This window comes from Aulostomus chinensis, chromosome 4 (genome assembly GCF_037954235.1).
Source record: "Aulostomus chinensis isolate RoL2024-O1b breed Wild chromosome 4, RoL_Achi_v1.0, whole genome shotgun sequence".
NCBI classification, from domain to species: domain Eukaryota; kingdom Metazoa; phylum Chordata; class Actinopteri; order Syngnathiformes; family Aulostomidae; genus Aulostomus; species Aulostomus chinensis.
The window spans coordinates 28784420-28800681 of record NC_141323.1 but is presented as its reverse complement, the minus strand read 5'-3'; the positions used below and the strand labels follow the sequence as shown (position 1 = coordinate 28800681).

The following is a 16262-nucleotide window of genomic DNA, read 5'->3' as shown; positions in this document are numbered from 1 at the left end:
ATAATATCTCTTTATCAGTTTGTTCCATGGGACACATTCCAGACAGGAAGGTCCCCCTGAGACTTGAACTCTGATCACTGATTCAGAGTCCAGAGTGCTCACCATTTCACCATGGAACCAAACACAAGGAGGAGTTTCCTCAAAATACAACTTGACATCACCTGCAATCCAATCTGTTGATATTTGGAGGTTCATCTTGCTCTTGTTCCTGACTACATTGCCAAAAGAAACATGAACCACAAGGAAATCATGGAACTCCAGATTTATTCAGGACTTTCTAACTACATCGTATGACCTGTGAGCAAAGACTGGCCACGCCTTCCTTAATTTATCAGTTAATTACTGCTTCAACAAACATGCCACTTAATTAAGTTACCAGAATTTCTCTCATTGAAAAACCCACCAGCCTGATTTCTTGACATGACATGAAAAATTCTCCAAAACCACACAGTTGGGGTCAATAGATACAAGGTTAACCAGGAGGAATCCTGCTCCTGAACCATGGATGAAACAAAATCCACTGGAAAACTCAGCAATTCCTGAGTGCCACATCCATCCAGGAGCTTGGGTCTCCACTTGACTGTGATGATCCATGAGATCCAAGGAGGACAGAGGAAAGAAGGATCCTGTTGGAGATCTCCTACCTTCTTCCTACAAGTCAGAGGTTCATAACCTCACTTGTTGGTGGTGCCCTCAACCTGCTGAGAGCATCACTTAGTTAACTACAGAGAAACATAGCAGCTCTTCTGAAAGCTGCAGGAAACCTGCTGGAAATGAGACTTGGACTCAGGTCACTGGATTCAAAGTCCAGGGTGCTAACAGGTCCACCATGGCATCTGGGCTTTACTTACCGTGTAAACAGGACCACAGTGGTCGTCTGGTTTTAATTTTCACAAACAAATACGGTTTAAAACTTGTAGACAGTGACACAGGGCTCTTATTTGAAGGGCCATGGGATGTGAAATATCCCAAACCTCTGAGATCAGAGCGCTCACTTTGAACTCAGGGTCCTGACCTTGGGGGTTCTTCCTTTGGTCTTCAAATACTTGTGGTTTTTATTGGCATAACTTTCAACTTGCATGCAAAAAGAGAATCACAGTCAATTTAAACCCAGCAGACAGTGTTTATTTCTAATGAATCAGACAATCGCACAAATGAGAATTAAAGGAAAAACAAACAAAAAAAAGGTTTAAAAAAATCATTCACCACTCTGAAGCTTTTGAAAGTTCATTTGAAGGTTTAAAGGTGGTGGTGAGGAGGACACCCTGATCCTCCCTGTCGTCACTGCCAGGATTCTTTCTTCTGGTGCTGTGGTTCTTCTGATGAAGGGCGGCATGATGTTTGCTGTCTCAGGCTCCACCAAATGTCCTCTTCAGGACGCCACAATGTGTCCTCTTCAGTGCTCCATCTTCCCTGCATCGCAGACACAAGGGTTTCTCCTGGTGCCGACCCGATCATCCTTCTACCGAATGGTGCGGCGATGGATCCTCAGAGGACGCTGGGATCCTTCTTCTCATCAGTGCCACAGTTTTTCATGGAGGGAACAACAGGAGCTTTTTAGTCATGTTTTGCTTGGTGTTTCCTGCTCAGAGCATCAGGATCTGTGACGCCATCTTGTGGTAGTGGGTCATCATCTTGCTGTGTGATTGTGGATTCATTTATCTGCTATTTCAACACATTCAAGTTCATTATCCCTACATGTCAAAATACATTTGGTGTGGAGTTTTACTTTCTGGCCTCAATCATAATGTGTGCATTTATTCTTCATTAACATTTCTCAGCTTTGTAAGTTTATGATATTTTGTCTTCCTCTGTTTTCTATTCCATTGTTGTTGATGATTCTATTGCAGGTTTGAGTTCCCTGTTGACTGAAGCAGAAACAGGAACAAAAAGCTGGAGGTGGTCAGAGCTTAAAGTTGGGACGCTGATATTAAAGTAGGAGATGAACACATCCAGGTTAGCCATCACTCTCAGAACCTGCTACTTTACCTCTTCAGAATGTAGCAGCATAGCATAGCTTCATCTCACCGGTTAGTGGCCCACTTTGATGTCTGGGATATGAGGTTAAAGGTTCTTTACAGCTCTGAATGAAGGGTTTATAAAGTGTTTACAATGCCATGAATAACACAAGCATTCAGTAATCCTTGATAAAAGGAGACTCACCATCAAGTTGGACAAGTTGAAGAACAAAAGGACTTCTCCACGATCACATTTATCCTCTCTCTCTGTCTGCGTGGACACAACAAATGAACTGGTTCAGAGACACGAGGCAAAAAAAGCTGGATGAACTCTTCTTCATTCCAAAAATGACTTCACCCTTGAACACTGACGTCAGGTCATTTTATAGGGTCCTCCATTTTTTCATTTATGTGACGTTGCATATTGGGAAATAATTATAAAAAAAATACTATATTTTGATGAAAACTATATTTGATCAGGAAAACTACATTGGGTCAAATAAATCCATCGTTAGTGACGGTGTTACTAATTTTAACTTTAGTGCTCTGGTGCTGATTGCCTCATTAAGATCTTCATGAAGAAATAAACTGAGATTTGTAAAAATGTTTTTTTTTTTTTTTTTTTACTGAGTTGGCAGTTTGAGCATGGAATCTTTCTTTGTGTTGAGAACAAACCCTCAAAGCCTTCATGTTTCAGTTTGCTTCACAGCTAACAGACAAACACCTCTTAGCCTGGTTCTGGTAGTCCAGGTTTAAACACCAACACAAGGATTTTATGCTGATTTCTTCACATGCAGCTGAAATCTAGACTTCAAGTGTTCATGTGAGGTTACAGCTTCACGCCTATTTAGTTTTCAACAAATATTAAGTCACTTTTATGCATTGAGCTTACTAACGAACTTTAGTCTCAGTAGCTGAATCTGTTAGGGGGAAGGCAGTGTGGACCGGCAGGAGCCTCCTACAAAATGCAATGGAGAGAAGAAGAAATCCTGAGGAGTCGCTATGAGATTGAAGTGTTAAAGACGTGGCTCCTTTGGTGGTGATAGGATTTGAGCTATTGACTCTATTTTGAGTTTATTTCAATGTTATTGCAAACATCAGCTGCTCACTTATCAGCTAGCAAGTAAACAACAGTATTGTTCAGTGTGCTAGCTGAAGTAGACCGAGCGGTCAGTTGAGTCTTTATTTCCATGTGTGCTCATGGTAGCAGGGGTTTAGATTTCTAAATGTAACCCTTTTACCACCGGCTCCAATATTAAAACCCACCTTAGGCTTACAGGGAACACTTTTACCATACAAGATATTTGAAATGAGTTAAAGTCCCATCTGGAATAATTAATATCAATCTAGGGCAATGTATGATTCTCTCTTAAATATTCAAATGGAGGCTATGGGGAGAACACTTGACCTTTAAACTCTGCTGTAAAGCTTCAGTAACAACACACAAATTCAATGAAACAACACAAGATTTCAGTTTAGAAAATGTATTAAAGGCTTGCAGAAAAACACATTCAAACCTTGAATAAACAAGACTATAGAAAATAAAAAGAACCCCGGGGTATATTGTTTTTGTCTTTTTCAACTGTCTAATTTTATTTCGAGTGCACTCTTGTTTACTTTCGTTGGCGCGCTTTAGTTGGAGCTCATGATGGAAACCTTTACCAGATCCCCCCGTGTGTCGGTGAAGTCAACAATACCGGACCGCAGCCGATGACTCCCTCGCTCGTTGTGGCAGCAACCGTCCCGCTCGCAGCAGCCCGCAGCAACAGACCTCCGTGACTCGGCAGCAGCGGCACATCCTCCGGCTCCGTCGGCAACCACGACCCGTCCTCCGACTCCGTCGGCAGCAGTGACGCGTCCGCCGTTAACGACTCTCCCCCGAGGCGACTATCCGAAGCTCCTGTCCCGTCCGTGCAGCGGCGTCTCCCTTCAGCGTGGACAGCGTTAGCCTAGCTCCCGCTAGCTTCTGTAACTGGACTTGCCTGGTGCTCAACAAAACACAATCGGTGGCGGAGAATCCGACTCACGCACTCCGATCACGTCGGTCAATTACAGTTCACAGTCCGTTACCGATAAAAACTCCTCTCCGACGACACACAGTCTCCAAACTCCGATAATGTTACGCCATTACATGATGCTCCTTCCTCGCGCTCGTTTCTCCCGGAAGTGTAAACACTAAAGGTCATGAACTCACGCACGTAACCTAACGTAATAGAATTACTTTAACATTTTTGAAAGACATTCACACCCCATGAAATGATGTTTTTGAAAGTTACTAATTTTGAACAAATTTTATACATTTTAATATCTTCTTCATAATACTAATTTATGTAAATTTTAGCTTAACCATGAACTGGCATTTTATTCTTAACTTATTCCTATGAAAATCATGAAATAAATACCACTGATTTATCAGAGTATTACATCAACCTAGGAATAAATTAAAGCTGCAGTCAGCGTTGTTTGGGCCTGAGCCTCCTCCCGCCCACCGTAGCCGAGTAGCAGGGGTCGTCCTGAATCCAATGATGAATTTTATGAAAGCGGTGGGACTTGTACACTGCAAGCAATTGCTGTAAATTTACTACAAGATTTCAATAGTATCACCGTTTATAAAAATACAGTACTTTGCCGTTAATTCTAATCGGAATCTGTTAAATTACACCCCATGACTGTTTAACAGAACTATGCTGTAATGCTAAAATACAGTACTTCACTGTAAATAAATCAACAGTATCTTTGCCTTATGGACGCAAGGAGAATCTCCTGAGCTGCACATGTGAGGCAGGAGCCTTGGTTTTCGTCATCCATCTCAATCACAGTCATTTGGTGAGTAGCGATTGCATTTATTGTAGACATTGGCGCAAAGTCTGTAGGCCAGTGGAGGCTAAGTGAAGTTTCCAGTTTGTGTGGCGACACACACGAGTGGGGGGTGCACTTATTAAAATATAGTAGTGACCAAAGCCGGACAACGCCACCTTGGGAATTTCGCCCAAGGAAATAGTTAACGTACCGACCAAAAGGCACTCACAGGTTCATTTACTAATTGGCAGGAGACGTGGTTCCATGACAAAAATATTTTATTGTAAACAGGCCAGCAGATTAAAAAGAGAACAAGAATGAATCTAAACAAGTCTGGAGCTTACCAGTGGGGGGGAAAGGATCCCAAGGCAGAAGACACCCTGATCAATTGGGACATCACATTAAAAAAAAACAAACAAAAAAAAAACAACACATGATTAAAGCAAAACAGGGGTGCACAGCACACAAGAGGCAAAGCAACGCCAGGACCGTGAGCTTCCAGTACCTGAAACGAAATGACAAGAATTATAATTTAACTCCAAAACTAAACAAAAAAAACCAGAACCAAACTCAAAACAATTTACAAATTAATTCGAGAAACAAGATTTAATTATTAAACACAAATTAGCAAGGAAAAATAACCCAAAATAACCAGAAACGAGTTCATTTCTCCATTGCTAGACCAGGGAGCTAACGGATAGCCGTCCAGCAGCTTGCTACACCCTGAAGCCCAAGCAGAGGAATGGGAAACAATGCAGATCCAAACCTTCAGAGCACCATGAAGGACAGTTCAGTGGCGCCACACGGTGGACATCAGGATCTGGCAGACTCTGGTTAAACAAGGTGAATTACTGAAACAACCTCCAGTTCAACACACAGCAGATTCCAATTCATTAACACAGAAGCAGAGCACTCCAGTGAACACAGTAAACAGTTAACAAACAAACAAGCAAAACATGTGTAGATGGCCAGTAGGTCGCAGAACAGGCTAGTAGCAGAGCAGGCTAATAGAGCAGGAGCCTGTAACAAAGCAGGGTAGTCTGTAGCAAAACAGTAGCCAGCGCAAAGCAGGGTAGTCTGTAGCAAAACAGTAGCCAGAGCAAAGCAGGGTAGTCTGTAGCAAAACAGTAGCCAGAGCAAAGCAGGGTAGTCTGTAGCAAAACAGCAGCCAGAGCAAAGCAGGGTAGTCTGTAGCAAAACAGCAGCCAGAGCAAAGCAGGGTAGTCTGTAGCAAAACAGCCAGAAGCAAAGCAGGGTAGTCTGTAGCAAAACAGCCAGAAGCAAAGCAGGGTAGTCTGTAGCAAAACAGCCAGAAGCAAAGCAGGGTAGTCTGTAGCAAAACAGCAGCCAGAGCAAAGCAGGGTAGTCTGTAGCAAAACAGCAGCCAGAGCAAAGCAGGGTAGTCTGTAGCAAAACAGCAGCCAGAGCAAAGCAGGGTAGTCTGTAGCAAAACAGCAGCCAGAGCAAAGCAGGGTAGTCTGTAGCAAAACAGCAGCCAGAGCAAAGCAGGGTAGTCTGTAGCAAAACAGCAGCCACAGCAAAGCAGGAGCATCTAGCAAAGCAGGGTAGTCTGGCAAGACAGCGCCTGGTAGCAAAGCAGCAGCTAGTTCTTCCTCAGTGTCACGGCTCACCAACTGTGCCAATCAGGTGTAGATCGCACGCATGCAGAGCAAAGGGTTTCACAGCTAGTATGCTGTGGCAAACAGCCTCTGCACGTCAGATCGGGGGGGGGGGGGGGTTTCCCCACTAGCGGCGATTAAGGGACTGTGTCCCAAAAGCCGGACGCCTACAATTAAACACGTGAATATGAAAAACGTGCATGATCAGCATGCAACACGAGCTACAGGGAGCTACTACTACATACCAGCACAGACGGTGGCGAGAAGGCAGGCGTGAGGCGATCAGAGGCGGAAGCGATGTGACCAGGAAGTGGGAGGACCCCGAACCCCAAGAGCAAGAGATTGACCAGGTAGATGCTGCCCCTATTTATAGAGCAGCGCCACACACTGGTTGGCTAATGATGGTACAAGCCAAGTCAGGCATCACCAACCAGTCTCACTGCTAGGGTGGGACCTCTCATCCTGCCACATTTGCATTGATAATTACACTCGGTGCACATCATGCTAGCCAGATTTAGCAGCTAGCCAAAATGTTGAAAATGCTTGCAAATTAATCCAAAAAACACAGAGAGTCGACTTTACTTTTTACATCTCGAGCCTCCACAAATTAATGTGTGCGACATCTGTATTTTGCCTGTGAATTCATGAAGCTTTCTGATAGTCTGAACCATTTTACAGTACACACAATATACGTGTCACACAACAGTTAAGTCGGTTCATATTAAGATGAGTGCACACTGACTGTGTTTACATGCAATTACGTTCCTCCATCTTGTGCTAGGCTACTGCTCTGGCATGAGTCTGTCTGATGGCATGATTACAGTGTAGTTAAGGCCATAGAGCAGAAGCTGTGGTTGTATTTGTTTAAAAAAGAGTGGTTTTAGCATCGTTCAAGTGACTGCTCATTTGTGTTGATTTTTCTTTGTCTCTGATATTGCCTACAGATGCAGGAGCCTTTTTTCCAGCTGCCCTGAACCTAGTAAGTACTTGCCTGTCCATCACATTTCACAGTTAATCAGTTATTTTTTCAGACCTCAAACATTGAAATAGACAACTATGTTATCTGGTCAAAGAAGCTGTTTTTTTCTTCTTCTTCTTCTTCTCTTCTCTTTTCTCCCTGTTTTCTTGGATCTCCAACACTACATCTACATGTATATATTTGATGGCTTATAATGTCTCATTCATCTGAGTGAGTTCCAACACTCCTTTTTTAGGCGCTTCATTGGAATAAATCCTGAGAGTGTCTGCATGTTTTCCCTGTCCTGGTTCTCTCCAGGTACTCCAGCTTCCTTCCACAGTCCAAAGACATGCAAATGGAAATGCAACTCTAAATTGACCGTAGGTATGGCTGTGAGTGTGAATGGTTGTCTGTCAATATTTGTTGGCTGCGGTGGACTGCGATGGACCACTGACCTGTCCAAGGTAATGTCCCCTCTGGGATAGGCTCCAGCCCCACCCAGTGACCCTTAACAGGATAAGTGGAAAAAATGGATGGATGGATGGATGGATGGATAGATGGGTGGGTGATCACTCACAGGACTGTGAGTCTCTCACTCTGACCACTTCATGCTATGGGACTTACACTGACGTAACCTGATTAGCTCAGTCAGTTGAGCATGAGACTCATAGTCTCAGGGTTGTTGGTTCAAGCCCCATGTTGGGTGTTGATCTTAAATACCACTGCTTGTCCTCTCAGTTTTGAAAGCTTTGTTTGTAAATTGTCAGAAAAATCAGTGAATAAACAATACAAACTTAGGCTTTGTCAGAAATTCCATGCTTCCAAACTAACCAATATGAAAAAAACAAAAGGTGAGACTTTTTCATGCATTCGAAAAATTTGTATGCGCTTCATTGTATCCGCTTTCTATACTTCCATGCATCCCAGCTTATTTCTGTTAAGGGTTGCAGGGGGAGGCTGGAGCCTTTCCCAGTGGCTTTCAGGTGAGAGGCAGGTTTCACCCTGGACAGGTAGCCAGTCCATTGCAGGGCCAACACAAATAGATCGAAGCGAAGTAAAATCTGGTCAACTGGACGTAAGTTTATCTTGAAGACGTTTCACCTCTCATCCGAGAGGCTTCTTCAGTTCTAGTGAAGAGTGTGGAAACTCCAGCTTATAAACCTATGTGGGAGTGGTCAGTGCTATTGTGGTGGAAACGACCCTCCCGAGACTCACCTGGCCTCTCCAAACGACAGTCGTTGTGCGGGGTCAGGGAGTTTCAGGGGTGGTCGTTAGGGGGTTTCACCGACCACTCAGATGCTAATGGGCTGTGCTGGCATCAGCCGTTCCACATGGGTCTTTCAGCTGAACTCTTTGGGGAAGCTTTGAAAGGACTTGGTTGTAAATAGGTGAAAGGAAATGTCGCAGTCCACCTCCTCTGTTCAAAGATGGTTTCTCTATCCTGACGTGGATGGCTTCTTTAACTCCTCTTTCAAACCATCTGTCCTCTCTGTCGAGAATTTGGACATGGTCGTCCTGGAAGGAGTGGCTTTCCTCCTTGAGGTGGAGGAAAACCGCTGAGTCCTGTCCTCCAGAGTTGGCTCTTCTATGTTGGGCCATGCGCTTGTTGAGGGGCTGTTTGGTTTCCCCTATGTAGAGATCCGTGCAGGCCTCACTGCATCTGACAGCGTATACCAGATTGCTTTTCTGGCTGTGAGGGGTGGGATCTTTGGGGTGAACCAGTCTTTGTCTCAGAGTGTTGTCTGGTTTAAAAGACACAGGGATGCGGTGCTTATTATAGATTCTCCTTAATTTCTCAGAAACCCCTGCCACATAGGGGATCACTATGTTTTTTCTCCTGCCTTCTTCATCTTCCCTCCTCCTGGAGCTCTCCTCCTTTCTGGACCTGGAAGAGGATTTTACAAAGGTCCAGTCTGGGAAGCCACAAGTTTTAAGTGCTCTTTTCAGATGCTGCTGTTCTTTTTTCCGGCCTTGGACGCTGGTGGGGATGGTCTCCGCTCGGTGTTGCAGCGTCCTGATGACACCTAACTTGTGCTCCAGAGGATGGTGAGAGTCAAAAAGCAAGTATTGGTCAGTGTGGGTGGGTTTCCTGTACACATCCACCCTCAGGCTCCTGTCCTCTTGAATGTAGACGTCACAGTCCAAAAAGGGCAGATGGTTGTCTTTCACATCCTCTCTGGTGAACTTGATGTTGACGTCTACCGAGTTGATGTGTGCTGTAAACGGTTGTACCTCCTGAATCTTGATCTTCACCCAGGTGTCATCAACGTATCGGAACCAGTGGGTGGGGGAGGGTCCACTGAAGGAAGTCAGGGCCCTCTGTTCCACCTCTTCCATGTATAGGTTGGCCACGATAGGAGATACGGGAGAACCCATGGCACAGCCGTGTTTTTGCCTGAAAAACTTCCCTCTGTGCTGGAAGTAGGTTGTGTTCAGGCAAAGGTCCAGAAGTTGGCAGATTTGGTCCGGATTGAGGTTGGTCCTGTTGCTGAGGGTGTTGTCCAGCTGTAGGCGTTTCTTCACTGTTTCTACAGCCTCCACGGTAGGGACGCAGGTGAACAAGGAGGTCACATCGTAGGACACCATGGTCTCATCTGGGTCCAGCTTGAGTTCTCTAACCTTGTTCACGAAGTCCATGGAATTCTGGACGTGGTGGGGGGTTTTCCCTACCAAGGGGGCTAAGATGGTGGCGACGTGTTTGGCGATGTTGTACGTCACGGAGTTTATGCTGCTGACAATGGGTCGGAGCGGGGCACCTTCCTTGTGGATTTTGGGGAGGCCGTAAATCCGTGGAACTGCGTCTCCGGGGTACAGGCGGTGATACTCCGCTGATTTCCCCCTTTTGCAGCTTCTGTAGGTGTTCCACCACTTTCTTCTTGTAGCTGCTGGTGGGGTCGCGTTTTAAGGTCTCATATGTGTGAATGTCACTGAGAAGAGAACTGATCTTGTTCTGGTAGTCAGTTGTGTCAAGGACCACCGTGCATCTTCCTTTGTCAGCCGGAAGGATGGTGATGTTCTCATCTTTGCTCAGTGCATTCAAGGCCTTCCTTTCCTGGACCGAGAGATTGGCAGAGGGGACCTTCGCTTCGGAGAGGGCCGCTGTGACCTTGAGTCGTAGTTCATCTGCTTCTGTGGTGGAGAGGTTGTTCTTCTTGATGGCGGATTCTGTGGCAGTGATGAGGTCCACAGTCGGGAGATGTTTCGGGGTGACAGCAAAGTTCATTCCTTTGGCAAGGACGCGTTTCTCAGGACTGGTGAGCTCCCTGTTGGATAAGTTCCTTATCCACCTGTCCTGTGAGTCCGCTGGGGTTGGGCCTTCTGCTTCTCGTTCCCGGTCGAGGCGAGACTGGAGGCGAGCGAATTTCCTTTTTTGCCTCTCCTTGCTCTTCTGATGTTGAGATAGTTGGGCTGTCCCAACGAAGGAGGTGACTTTGTCCAAGATGGCGGGTGGCAAAAAACACAAATAGACAGACAACCCATGCAGACACGGGGAGAACATGCACACACCACACAGAAAGAACCTGTGCTCGAGCCAGGACTTGAACTTGCTTTTAGGCGACACTGTTAACCACGGTACCACCGTGCCACCCATTGACTGTGACACATTGTAAACAATATACACTCTTGTTATCATACAACATGTAGCCCTGTAAAAAAATCAAATAAATTACATAGCATAAAAAGCATAAAAGATGTGTTAAAAAGTTCAAAAATAAATAGAGTTCATAATCGTTAAAATTGGTTATAATGTGAGCAGGTTGAAAGCATAAATATAATATGTAACATTTAAAAAGTAAAACTATTTACAGTTAAAAAATAAATTCATATAAAGGTCTTTAAGTTCTCTGAGTCTGGAAAAGATCAGTGATCTGAGAATAAGGAGAGGGGAAGAAGCCGTGTTTATATGTAACCTCAATTGTTACCTGTCAATCATTTCATTCCTGTCTTATCTTTGGGTGTATTAAGACCGCAAAAGCCAATGAGAGGAAAGTTACTGTGTAAGGGGTGGGACTAGTGGCGCAGGTTTGTGAGGTGAGTAGTTAGCGCGCATGGGGAGAGAAACAGAGGCAATGACAGAGAGCTAAGAGGGGAGGCATCATTTGTGTGGAGAGCATTTAAGTTTATTTTGGAGGTCGACGACTGGTGGTCCTGATGTAAACTTCTGTGTGACCTTCGAGAGGTGAATATTTATGCCTGTATTTGCGCTTTATCTAACTGTTATAGTGAAAAGAGACTGGATGTGTACATGGTTAGCGACGTGCTAGCTAGGGATAGCATTCCGTGCTAATGTGCCTCCAAATCGTAGCTTTAGCGTTGTAATATTTTTGGAGCTAAAGTAAAGGTAATGCGAATTCGACACGAGATAATGTTTGATAATTGTGGCTAAATTAAGATAATATGCTTGAAGGAGACGGACATTGGAGAAAGAGAGAGAGACGGGTTTCCATCCGATGGCTCTGCTGTTCTGCTGTGCCGTGTCCTGCTGTGTTTTCTTCTTCGTGACTTTCGCTGTCCCGCCATTGCTTGTGAGTGTTTGGATTGTGACTTCCACCGCCATTGCCATTACCATTCAGACTCTCATCCTCCATTCCCGTTCTCCCCCTTCTAATAAAACCCTGGATTTGTGAGGACTTACATACACATGCACTTGCTTTTATTGTGTGCTCAGCTGCGAGTGAAGCGGCCATTACAGTTGTGAAGCCCCGACCGCACACGAGCTTCAATAAACAGGCCTGAAACAGGTAAAAATCAAATTTAAGGTGTTTCATATGAATGTGTGTGTGCCCACAGGTAAAATATTGAGTTTTAGTTGTTGTAAATTAAAGAATACCGTTTTAGAAAGTAACTTACGGATTCTGAAAGGGATTAAATATGATGTATATTTAAAAAAATCTAAAAAGGTTATCTTTTGTAGAGGAAACTTTTTTCCTTACAATTGAGGTGTTAAGGATGACTTGAGGGTATTTTATGTTAAACTATCTAACTAAAAAAGATTTTTATTTTCAGTGAAACGAAAGTTCAGAACCAAGAAAGACACTGTTTGTTTTGTTTTGAAAATCCTCTTACTCATTGTTAATAGTTTTGTTCATTGTATTTTTATAATTCTAGAATATATTCAATTTTTATTTCATCCATCTCTGTGAACAAGAACCTGTGAAGGATTAATTTGCAATTCTTTTAACTTCAGCTTGAGGAAAGGGCAGCTTTGAGTCTTTGGGGACCAGCATGAGCGAGCTTCCCTCACACACCTTTTCTTGAAGCGCCCTCCGCAGCTTTGAAATTGAATGTCATGCAGCGTGGAATTTGAAGTAGACAGATGGCAGATGCAGTACTTTTCTCTCGATGACATCAACATTCTTTTCTTTGTATTGACAGGACACCGATTTGGCGTGTGAAAAGACCCTGAGGCTGTTGCGCATCACTTTTTTTCTGAGGTTGTAAAGTGAGTGAAATGGATAAAGAGCCCATGTGTGTCAGAGTCAAGGGCTTACGGCCATACCATTCTGAACTCGTCTGATCTCAGAAGCTAAGAAGGGATGGGCCTTGTTAGTACTTGGATCGGAGACCGCCTGGGAATACCAGGTGCTGGAAGCTTTTTTGTTTCATTGTGAGGAAAGGGCAGCTTTGAGTCTTTGGGGACCAGCATGAGTGAGCTTCCCTCACACACCTTTTCTTGAAGCGCCTTTCTGCAGCTTTGAAATTGAATGTCATGCAGCGTGTAATTTGAAGTAGACAGATGGCAGATGCAGTACTTTTCTCTAGATGACATCAACATTCTTTTCTTTGTATTGACAGGACACCTATTTGACGTTTGAAAAGACCGTGAGGCTGTTGCACGTCACTTTTTTTCTGAGGTTGTAAAGTGAGTGAAATGGATATAGAGCCCATGTGTGTGAGAGTCAAGGGCTTACGGCCATACCACTCTGAACACGCCCGATCTCGTCTGATCTCGGAAGCTTAGCAGGGTCGGGCCTGTTTAGTACTTGGATGGGAGACCGCCTGGGAATACCAGGTGCTGTAAGCTTTTTTGTTTCATTGTGAGGAAAGGGCCGCTTTGAGTCTTTGGGGACCAGCATGAGCGAGCTTCCCTCACACACCTTTTCTTGAAGCGCCCTCTGCAGCTTTGGAATGGAATTTCATGCAGTGTGAAATTTGAAGTAGATAGATTGCAGATGCAGTACTTTTCTCTAGATAACATCAACATTCTTTTCTTTGTATTGACAGGACAACTATTTGGTGTGTAAAAAGACCGTGAGGCTGTTGCACATCACATTTTTTTTGAGGTTGTAAAGTGAGTGAAATGGATATAGAGCCCATGTGTGTGAGAGTCAAGGGCTTACGGCCATACCACTCTAAACACGCCCGATCTCGTCTGATCTCGGAAGCTTAGCAGGGTCGGGCCTGGTTAGTACTTGGATGGAAGACCGCCTGGGAATACCAGGTGCTGTAAGCTTTTTTGTTTCATTGTGAGGAAAGGGCCGCTTTGAGACTTTGGGGACCAGCATGAGCGAGCTTCCCTCACACACCTTTTCTTGAAGCGCCCTCTGCAGCTTTGGAATGGAATTTCATGCAGTGGTTAATTTGAAGAAGACAGATGGCAGATGCAGTACTTTTCTCTAGATGACATCAACATTCTTTTCTTTGTATTGACAGGACACCTATTTGACGTTTGAAAAGACCGTGAGGCTGTTGCACGTCACTTTTTTTCTGAGGTTGTAAAGTGAGTGAAATGGATATAGAGCCCATGTGTGTGAGAGTCAAGGGCTTACGGCCATACCACTCTGAACACGCCCGATCTCGTCTGATCTCGGAAGCTTAGCAGGGTCGGGCCTGTTTAGTACTTGGATGGGAGACCGCCTGGGAATACCAGGTGCTGTAAGCTTTTTTGTTTCATTGTGAGGAAAGGGCCGCTTTGAGTCTTTGGGGACCAGCATGAGCGAGCTTCCCTCACACACCTTTTCTTGAAGCGCCCTCTGCAGCTTTGGAATGGAATTTCATGCAGTGGTTAATTTGAAGAAGACAGATGGCAGATGCAGGACTTTTCTCTCGATGACATCAACATTCTTTTCTTTTATTGACATGACACCGATTTGGCGTGTGAAAAGACCCTGAGGCTGTTGCGCATCACTTTTTTTCTGAGGTTGTAAATTGTGTGAAATGGATATAGAGCCCATGTGTGTCAGAGTCAAGGGCTTACGGCCATACCACTCTGAACACACCCGATCTCGTCTGATCTCGGAAGCTAAGCAGGGTCGGGCCTGTTTAGTACTTGGATGGAAGACCGCCTGGGAATACCAGGTGCTGTAAGCTTTTTTATTTCTTTGTGAGGAAAGGGCAGCTTTGAGTCTTTGGGGACCAGCATGAGCGAGCTTCCCTCACACACCTTTTCTTGAAGCGCCCTCCACAGCTTTCGAATGGAATGTCATGCAGTGTGTAATTTGAAGTAGACAGATTGCAGATGCAGTACTTTTCTCTGGATGACATCAACATTCTTTTCTTTGTATTGACAGGAAAACTATTTGGTGTGTAAAAAGACCGTGAGGCTGTTGCACGTCACTTTTTTTCTGAGGTTGTAAAGTGAGTGAAATGGATATAGAGCCCAGGTGTGTAAGAGTCAAGGGCTTACGGCCATACCCCTCTGAACACGCCCGATCTCGTCTGATCTCGGAAGCTTAGCAGGGTCGGGCCTGGTTAGTACTTGGATGGAAGGCCGCCTGGGAATACCAGGTGCTGTAAGCTTTTTTGTTTCATTGTGAGGAAAGGGCCGCTTTGAGTCTTTGGGGACCAGCATGAGCGAGCTTCCCTCACACACCTTTTCTTGAAGCGCCCTCTGCAGCTTTGGAATGGAATTTCATGCAGTGGTTAATTTGAAGAAGACAGATGGCAGATGCAGTACTTTTCTCTCGATGACATCAACATTCTTTTCTTTTATTGACAGGACACGTATTTGGCGTGTGAAAAGACCCTGAGGCTGTTGCGCATCACTTTTTTTCTGAGGTTGTAAATTGTGTGAAATGGATATAGAGCCCATGTGTGTCAGAGTCAAGGGCTTACGGCCATACCACTCTGAACACGCCCGATCTCGTCTGATCTTGGAAGCTAAGAACGGTCTGGCCTGATTAGTACTTGGATGGAAGACCGCCTGGGAATACCAGGTGCTGTAAGCTTTTTTATTTCTTTGTGAGGAAAGGGCAGCTTTGAGTCTTTGGGGACCAGCATGAGCGAGCTTCCCTCACACACCTTTTCTTGAAGCGCCCTCCACAGCTTTGGAATGGAATGTCATGCAGTGGTTAATTTGAAGTAGACAGATGGCAGATGCAGTACTTTTCTCTAGATGACATCAACATTCTTTTCTTTTATTGACAGGACACCTATTTGGCGTGTGAAAAGACCCTGAGGCTGTTGCGCTTCACTTTTTTTCTGAGGTTGTAAAGTGAGTGAAATGGATATAGAGCCCATGTGTGTAAGAGTCAAGGGCTTACGGCCATACCACTCTGAACACGCCTGATCTCGTCTGATCTCGGAAGCTAAGCAGGGTCGTGCCCGGTTAGTACTTGGATGGGAGACTGCCTGGGAATACCAGGTGCTGTAAGCTTTTTTGTTTCTTTGTGAGGAAAGGGCAGCTTTGAGTGTTTGGGGACCAGCATGAGCGAGCTTCCCTCACACACCTTTTCTTGAAGTGCCCTCCACAGCTTTCGAATGGAATGTCATGCAGTGTGTAATTTGAAGTAGACAGATTGCAGATGCAGTACTTTTCTCTAGATGACATCAACATTTTTTTCTTTGTATTGACAGGACAACTATTTGGTGTGTAAAAAGACCGTGAGGCTGTTGCACATCACATTTTTTTTGAGGTTGTAAAGTGAGTGAAATGGATATAGAGCCCATGTGTGTGAGAGTCAAGGGCTTACGGCCATACCACTCTGA

General features: G+C 44.7%; 7 non-coding genes and 1 pseudogene across 7 annotated transcripts in view; all 8 read left to right on the top strand.

Annotated features, from left to right (window-relative positions):
• Positions 1-13240: 13240 nt before the first annotated feature.
• Positions 13241-13359, top strand: LOC147265638 (5S ribosomal RNA). Its single transcript, XR_015114270.1, has one exon. It is a non-coding gene; the product is annotated as a 5S ribosomal RNA (ribosomal RNA).
• A 310-nt stretch (positions 13360-13669) lies between these two features.
• LOC147265637 (5S ribosomal RNA) lies at positions 13670-13788 on the top strand. The gene has a single exon (XR_015115118.1). It is a non-coding gene; the product is annotated as a 5S ribosomal RNA (ribosomal RNA).
• Positions 13789-14098: 310 nt separating this feature from the next.
• LOC147265636 (5S ribosomal RNA) lies at positions 14099-14217 on the top strand. Its single transcript, XR_015114268.1, has one exon. It is a non-coding gene; the product is annotated as a 5S ribosomal RNA (ribosomal RNA).
• A 309-nt stretch (positions 14218-14526) lies between these two features.
• Positions 14527-14645, top strand: LOC147265635 (5S ribosomal RNA). Its single transcript, XR_015112909.1, has one exon. It is a non-coding gene; the product is annotated as a 5S ribosomal RNA (ribosomal RNA).
• A 310-nt stretch (positions 14646-14955) lies between these two features.
• Positions 14956-15074, top strand: LOC147265634 (5S ribosomal RNA). Its single transcript, XR_015115071.1, has one exon. It is a non-coding gene; the product is annotated as a 5S ribosomal RNA (ribosomal RNA).
• A 309-nt stretch (positions 15075-15383) lies between these two features.
• On the top strand, positions 15384-15502 carry LOC147265633 (5S ribosomal RNA; annotated as a pseudogene).
• Positions 15503-15811: 309 nt separating this feature from the next.
• Positions 15812-15930, top strand: LOC147265632 (5S ribosomal RNA). Its single transcript, XR_015115000.1, has one exon. It is a non-coding gene; the product is annotated as a 5S ribosomal RNA (ribosomal RNA).
• Positions 15931-16240: 310 nt separating this feature from the next.
• The window catches only part of LOC147265631 (5S ribosomal RNA), a 119-nt gene continuing 97 nt past the window's right edge, over positions 16241-16262 (top strand). The window contains exon 1 of the ribosomal RNA XR_015113541.1: positions 16241-16262. This exon is cut by the window's right edge and continues 97 nt beyond it. This is a non-coding gene — a ribosomal RNA (5S ribosomal RNA).